Source organism: Drosophila guanche, unplaced genomic scaffold (assembly GCF_900245975.1).
Source record: "Drosophila guanche unplaced genomic scaffold, DGUA_6, whole genome shotgun sequence".
NCBI classification, from domain to species: Eukaryota; Metazoa; Arthropoda; class Insecta; order Diptera; family Drosophilidae; genus Drosophila; species Drosophila guanche.
Window position 1 is genome coordinate 5,394,721 of NW_022995750.1, and position 7,694 is coordinate 5,402,414.

The following is a 7,694-nucleotide window of genomic DNA, read 5'->3' on the forward strand; positions in this document are numbered from 1 at the left end:
GTTGCCCGTGCGAGACCCTTTGGCTCGTTTGGACAGGAGATAACGCGTTACGGTACGCGGAAAAAAGTTTTGCGTCATAATAAATAATTTCAGCGCATTCGTCTGGAAGGATTAAGCGGTCCAAAAACCTGTTTGGGGGTTTAACTAAACCAAGCATTTTCATGTTTTTGTTTTGAACTTTAACTGAATTTTTGGAGTCTTAAATTTCCTGGGAATCGAGGTTAAAAATCGTGGAACTGGTCACAAATCGAGTGAAAATAACTTATTTAGTACAGAATATAAACTGGGCCGGTTGATACTGCATTATGACATTATTCCCACGGTACATTCCATGCAGTGGAATCAAAATCGCTAATTAATTAATATTTAATGAGAATATGCAGATGTTTTATTCAGTTTCATTTCTGTTTATCAGCACCATGAATAAGTTGTGTAAGGAGTTTTGACACATGTTTCACTTGATAAGGTATCAATAGAAAGATAGTGGTCTGCTGCTGTCTACGTTCCAGATAGAAACTCGTGATTTGAAGATGTTTCATTCGAAAGATGCTACTGCCACTCCAGCTACCTTTTATATTTCTTAATGGTTTGTTCTTTTCAAGCAAGCCTCTTTAGCTCAGTGGCAGAGCACTGGTCTTGTAAACCAGGGGCCGTGAGTTCAATTCTCACAGGAGGCATGTAATTGCATATCTTTTTTGTTCCTATTTTGAACGAAAACATTAAGGTGCTCTTTGCTGTTAAATACTCGTTCCATGGGAAAATCAATCATTACAGCAGCCCTAACACACTGAAATATAATTCAACCGATTCTTGTTTATCCGCTTAAGGGTTGCCATTTTTAACCCCCATGGACAGAGTGCAAAAGCCAACAAGAAAATGTCACCCACAAATGTGTATTATATTTATATTTTGTATGTTTTACATTTTTAATTAGAAACGCAGACAGCAATCTTGGGACAGAAATCAGGGGGATTTCGAAAAGCCCACCCAGGAGCAATCATGTGTGACATTATCATTGACAGGACATCAGACACTGCTCCACCACCAAAAAGTTCTACTTTCAGTTGACATACCCGGGCTGGAGGGCAAATATTGACAGGAAAATGTTTTGTAGGAGAATACAACAAATCGACCCCAAGCGACTTCCAAACTTTGCCGCCTTTTAATTATTTGTTTATTTTATCATTGGCTTTTCATCGCTCTAGTATTTGTTTATAATTAAAGCAGGCAGTACTTTCAGTGCGTTTCGTTTTCGTTTTTTCTTGGTGCGTTTTTTATCAGTGGCTTAAATCACTTTAATTTTGATTTTGCATTCAACTCCTTAATTAAAAACCAACAACGCCACACCGAAGCGACAACAGACAGCGACAATGCAATGCGTTCGCCTTGTTGTTAATTAATTTGGCCTCAACTTCTGGTGTTGCCGCCGCGAGGGCACCGAGGGCATGAAATGCGCATTAGCCAATAAATCAGGCGACACCCCCACACGACACCCCACCTCAATATCCTTTCATTGGCTTCCCTTGCATTCGGTTGCATCGGCATTATCCTTTCAGCTTTATTGTTCGTGCTGCGGAGAATTTATGCGTTGAGAAATTCGCATTCCAGAAGTCAAGGAGAGAGCGCTGTCGCTGAAATGCAGATTGAATGATGGGAGAATGGATGCAGGCATTTTCAGATATGCTCAAATATGGGAATTTTTGTGAAATTTAAAAATTTATGAATAATATTGAATATTGCTGGAAGTTTAAAGTTGCTGACTCTTCTGCCTCGCGCTCCCTATATCTCTCTCGCCGAGTAGCTTTGTAGTAAAGTGTGAGCAGTTTTGTTTGGAATGCATTAAATTAAGGTACATTAAAGAATATCTTTCTTGTTCTCTCTTTTTCCTGTCATATCTATCTAAGTTTTCAAATATTGGCTCAATCCAGTTTCCATGTCAATCTAATTTTGGCTTTTTCCAGTCAGCGCCCCAAAGTATACAACAAAGTGTCTATCGACTGGATGTCGCGCTAACTCTGGCACAAAATGCGCGTTGAGTGGCAAGGTCCCCTCGTCCTTCGAACCGTCCGAGGGGGGTGGCAATTTATCATTTTGGCCAATGTTACGCAAGTGTTGACTGATGAGACCTGGAGGGAGAACTGTGGGAAGATGGGTGGCAAAGTCGCCCCCTTTTAACTTTTGCGCCCCGGCAACCGCAACTGACAATTGGCCTTGCACCATGGCGGGCGCTGCTTTGCTCCTTTTGGTAATTAATTTTGATGGAGGACACATTGCGCTTAGTTTTAGCCAGCAGATGCGACCCAGGTAAGGACAACTTTTTTGGGTGGACTTTTTTACAGGCCATCCATGCCGCTGCCCCTGGCCCTGGTCTTGCCCTGTGTTTCTGCGCAATGGTCCGGGGGAATTAATCTGCATGCTGTGGCCACCAGGACACCTGCGGTAGAGTACACAGCATTTTTGGTGTTTTAATTTTTGTTGTTTGTTGGCTTCTGCTGGTCCATCAATGTCTGGCTCTGGTTCCTGGCTCTAGAGCTAGAGCGACAAAAGCTATTAAGGGAATTAAAAATGCATGATGCTGGAAATGGGAAATGGAAAATGGAATATGGAAAATGGGTGTGTTTTCCTCTTAGTTTTGCCCCCAGCTGTGACTCTCTGGCTTCAAGGTGCGTGGCACTTAGTTAATTAGGGAGCTACACAGAGCCAGGCGGAAGCGAAGGGGGAAGAGCATTTTGCTTGAGTTAAAATATTTCATAATTCATAGATTCAATTGTTTTCAAGTGCCGGGCCTGCAATTCCATGTTCCTGTGACTGCAATCTGACATTTAACTGTTTGTGCACTCTGCCTGCCACACACACACACCATCACGGACACAAATGGGAAGCCACACCACTGCCACGCCCTACAGTTCAATCTTGCCACAAAGATCTAGAGAGGGGAGCAGCGTTGGCGCACCCGCACCCATTTCTAATTTCTTGTGAATTAGAGTTGAGAAATTATTAAGGCATGCATTCACTTGCTCACTCATCCATTCATTCAGGCGTTCATTCATTTACTTATTCATATTGCTTAATTGCCAAAGAGAATGATGATTATATGGGGATCATCATGCCTACGGCAGAACAAAACTCTTTCTTTGCTTTTGAGAGACAGTTACGCGAGCGGCTGAAATACTCTTCTTTAAAGGGCATTTCTCATTTAGGGCGAGGTTTGCGGCTTATAGAAAGTCGACACAATTGAAGTTGTGTTCAGAATTTCGACCTTTATCGAAACATCCTTTGATAAGATATGAATGGAAACTTGTGTACATGTTCGCACTACCCCCGAGATAAGTTTTTGAAGGTGTATCTTTAGATAGATGCTACTGACACCTCTGGTAGAGCTACCTTTTATATTTCCCATTGGTTGGTTCTTTTCAAGCAAGCCTCTTTAGCTCAGTGGCAGAGCACTGGTCTTGTAAACCAGGGGCCGTGAGTTCAATTCTCACAGGAGGCATGTAATTGCATATCTTTTTGTTCCTGTTGTGTGTGGATATTATATTGGTTCCTTTCGACAGAGCAAAACTCATTTATGGCTTCTGTACGACAGTACCGCATGCATATGAAATGCTTTTCTTTTAAGTACTAATATTATAATAATTTTACTGGTATCACTAATAAAGTTTTCAGAGCATTCCCACTTCGTTCATGTGCGCCCTTGCCTCCCTTTTGCGTTCAACGTTTTATGTGTCTTGTCTCCTTCTAAGTTCTCGCTTTTGTGGTTGCATTTTGCGGTTTGTGTTTCATTAATTGTTCTATTAGTTTTAATTGATGCTGGCACTTGCAAATGTACAAAGTTGAATTGCTGTGGGATACGTAGATAGAAAGACACTTACACCACTTGGAGCACGATTCACAGAGAGAAAGACTGAAAATCCTCGTAGGAGGAGGCAAAGATCTTTCATTTCTTGACAACATTTTTCGCTGCCTCTCTGTCCACACCTCAGCGTATTGGTCATCTATAGGTGGTACGACTTATTGATGCTAAAGATCAGATAGGAGTGTGTGGCACAGTTGCCGGCTGCCGGCTGCTGTGGCAAGACATGATTATCTGCTGCTTCTTTTGCATGTTGGGTCAGCTGCAACCACTGCTGCGGTGCGATGCAGATCTTGAATGGCTCGCGACAACGATGACGTCGTTTGCATGTGTGCGAGTGACACTTTTACCCGAAAAAAGAAGAAGTGTTTCCTCATCCTTTGAATTCCTTGAACTTTCGAGAGTGTTGACTGCTGAGGGTTGGGGGAATTATCGCGATAAACGATAAACGTTATGCGATAAGCCACCCGCTGGCATTCGAAAATGTTGAAGAAGTTGTCTCTTCGAATATTTTTTGCATAAACTCGTAACTTTCTGCAGCTCTGTACGGCCTGTACAGCTGTATGTTGGCCTTAAAAACCCACAAATTACCTTTTGGGCCTGAACAATCCGATTATCTCTGGCTGTGCGTTTATGAGAACGGGAAAGGGGAAGGGGAAAGAAGAATCCACCCTCATAACGATGGTGCCCGCAAAACTGTCTGCTAATGTCACACGCCTCTCCAAAGGGCCCCTGTCCAGTTGTTTGGGCCTTTGTCCTGTGTTTGGGTCATTGTTTCTCTAACAAATTGATTCAGCAAAAACCTGGTCAAAACGGAACATCTTGCAACATCTTTTGCCTGTGATCTTGCCTCATAGATTAGCCCTGGTCCAGGGCCCTGGTGGCATTGTCATGGAAATTGCGTAGCAGCAGGAGAAGCCCGTTTGCAACTGCCTCAGTAGCTGCTGCTATTGCTGTGGCAGCAACGCATGCCTTATGCCCCCTCCCTGTCCATTGTCTGGACAGCAGTCTGGAATTTGTATCGCCTTTTTGAAATCTACTTAGCACACAATGGCGTTGAAATAGTCTTATTGCTTTTTGAGTGCTATTTGCGTAAGATTTATGGGTTGATTTTGATGCAAAATATTTTACCATCGAACTCTCATAATTTTTTGTCAGTTTGGGGATACAAGTATGCAGTTAAGTCTGAGCTCCAGTCTACAAAGAACTTTGTAAATCTCGAATACATATATGAAACATTAGAGATAAATGTGTTATAAATTGAAGCACACGTCTTGTCCATGCATTCGTTGAATATTTTAGCAAAAGAAAGTAAAAGTAAAAGAAGAAGATCTCTAGCCTAAAGTCTGGCAAAAAATGTGTTTAGTTTTCTAATGAAATTAGCTCTCTAAAGTACACCTTAAGCTTTCCGCGTGCCACTTATGCCCTTGGATGATCCCTAACTATACAAACACCTCATTATGCTCACAAAAATGTTCACCGGTTGGGATTTGGTATTCCTTGGGCTCAATTACAAACTCCCTGACAGATGGGTTCAACGTCGTGATATTGCAGATTTCTAACCATCCATCTATCCTACTCTCCCTCTGCCTCCTGACCAAACTCTCAATTTAGGCAACAAAACGATATTCAAATCGTTGTCAAAGTTGTCGATTATTCCAGTCAGCGGCCTAACTACCGTTCCGAGAATGCAACATCAGCAGCAGCAACAGCAACAGCAGCAGCAGCAACACAAAAAGATGCAAACACCCACCACCTAACCGCAAGCCACCTCTCGACACCTTTCCAGCCAGCAAAAGCAAGCATCCGAGCATCCATCCATCCACCCACTTACCCACTCTCAACTGGCCCGATAAATTTCACAAATCTCTCAAATCGCCAGAGTCGCAAGTCGTAAGAGTCGGAAAGTCGCGACTCTTCAAAGCCGCGCCACAAGTTTTCCCTGGAAAAGTTCGCAGAGAGTGGCATAGAAAAGGCAGGCAGATGGGACGGATGGCACGGAAGGATGGAAGGAGACTGCCACTCTCGACTCTCTCGTATTTATGGCATTTGCATATATTTTGCATAACGCAATCGATGGCATCGACATGGAAAATATGTTTGGCCATAGCCTCAACGCGACTCGACTCGGCTCGGCTCGGGATCGTCCTAAGTATTCTCTGGCTATTCTTAATTCGGTTCGGATACAACACACATTTGCATAGAGATGCGCATAGATTTGCTGGGAAATGATTGTGGTACGCGGTTCGGTTCGTTTCGTTTCGTTTCTTTTGGTTTTTTTTTTGGACTTTTCCCATTGGCGAAAGTTGGCCAAAATGAGGCAGCCGCTGCCGCAACCGCCCTCAATAAGCCACCGCCGAGACCCTAGCTAATGTATTTATATATTCGCAAAGAAAATGATAATTAAGTCTACTTGTTGTCTATCTCTGAAATAAAATCTAAACAAGATATTTTTCATGTTCAAAGTAACAATTTTTCCGCTACAACAAAAACGTGCAACCCAAAAATCCAAAGCCAAACCACGAGGCGGGGCGGAGTCCCCCAAGCACCAGTATCTCTGTATCCCGACTCTGTAAAAGATATTAATATTTAAAATTCAGTAGCAAACTTTTGGCACGTTATTGTTATTGACTTTTGAGCAGGCGCAGGGAAAACCTCCAAAATTTTCCGCTACAGATTTTTATCAAAACAATTTCTGTTTGCTGTTCGAACTCCAGATGTAGATTCCGAAAACTAAAATAAAAGATTTTGTTTACCCTCGAATTAAATCATAAGGTAGGCAGGCTGTCTCTTAGAGAGCCGAAGTGTTTGATACCCTTTAAAATGTATACCAGATATGGAATAAAAATGGCTTATTGAGCTTGGGTTGGAATATTTTGAAAAAAACGAAACGTTTTATGTTTTACTAACGCAGAAGACGACCCGCCTAACAATGCGTAGATATTTATGTCTGAGTCACCGATGTTTTATTTACTACTTCCAGTATACGAACCAACAATACTCTCTTCGAGAGTATTCAAAAACAGAATACAGTTTTTGGCTACAAATTTGTCGGTTAAATTCAGTAGCTAGCAGTGGCTTGACCCCGGGACTCTGAACTCAAATTGTGGTGCAGTCTCGGTTTGATTGTCTTCGGAGGTAGCCAGAGTGGGGCTTGTGGCAAGATGCAAGAGCCGGGAGGCTAGAGGCTGCAGAGAGCAATAAGCAGCAACAAGAGCAAATAAAATAGAGTCATGTTGCGGCATCAGGCGGCAGCAATTGCAGAGTTTGTTCAATTTGTTGGCCAAGTAGACATTAATTGAACCCGGAATCGATGGCCCACAACTAAATGAAGAGATTTTTTAGATCAGTTCAGTGGACTCTCAAGAATTCCGTACCAATATATGGATCCCTGTTCTGGGTCGCTCTAGTATAGATTCCTGTTCTGGGTGTTTCCTTACCCTTTTGGGCTCACGTACGAAATGCAATAATTTTCAACACGTTCGACGGACCACAGAAACATCTTAACATGCATCTACATCATCATCTTCTACCTCTTCTTCTGCAATAACTTCCATAGTGGCATCCGCAGAATCATCATCTGCTGTATCTCCCCATCATGCATCGGCAACTTGCAACACAGAGGAGAGGCAACAATCAACACCTGTAACCCTTTCTTCAGAGCCACTCAAAGGCATAATTTGAACTGGTTCTATTACACGTTCTATAATCCGTGACGATCGATTGCCTGGTGATATCCTTGGCCATGCAATTAAGTAATGTTCCACAGGCCAGAACTCAGAAGGCACACATCAGGGCGAGGAAATTCAAATTACATTTATTACGATCTATCGGGTTTAAT

The 7,694-nt window shown here is 42.6% G+C and overlaps 2 non-coding genes across 2 annotated transcripts; both read left to right on the plus strand.

Annotated features, from left to right (window-relative positions):
* The first annotated feature begins 605 nt into the window (after positions 1-605).
* Trnat-ugu lies at positions 606-677 on the plus strand. The gene has a single exon. It is a non-coding gene; the product is annotated as a tRNA-Thr (tRNA).
* Positions 678-3,421: 2,744 nt separating this feature from the next.
* On the plus strand, positions 3,422-3,493 carry Trnat-ugu. The gene has a single exon. It is a non-coding gene; the product is annotated as a tRNA-Thr (tRNA).
* The last annotated feature ends 4,201 nt before the right edge of the window (positions 3,494-7,694 follow it).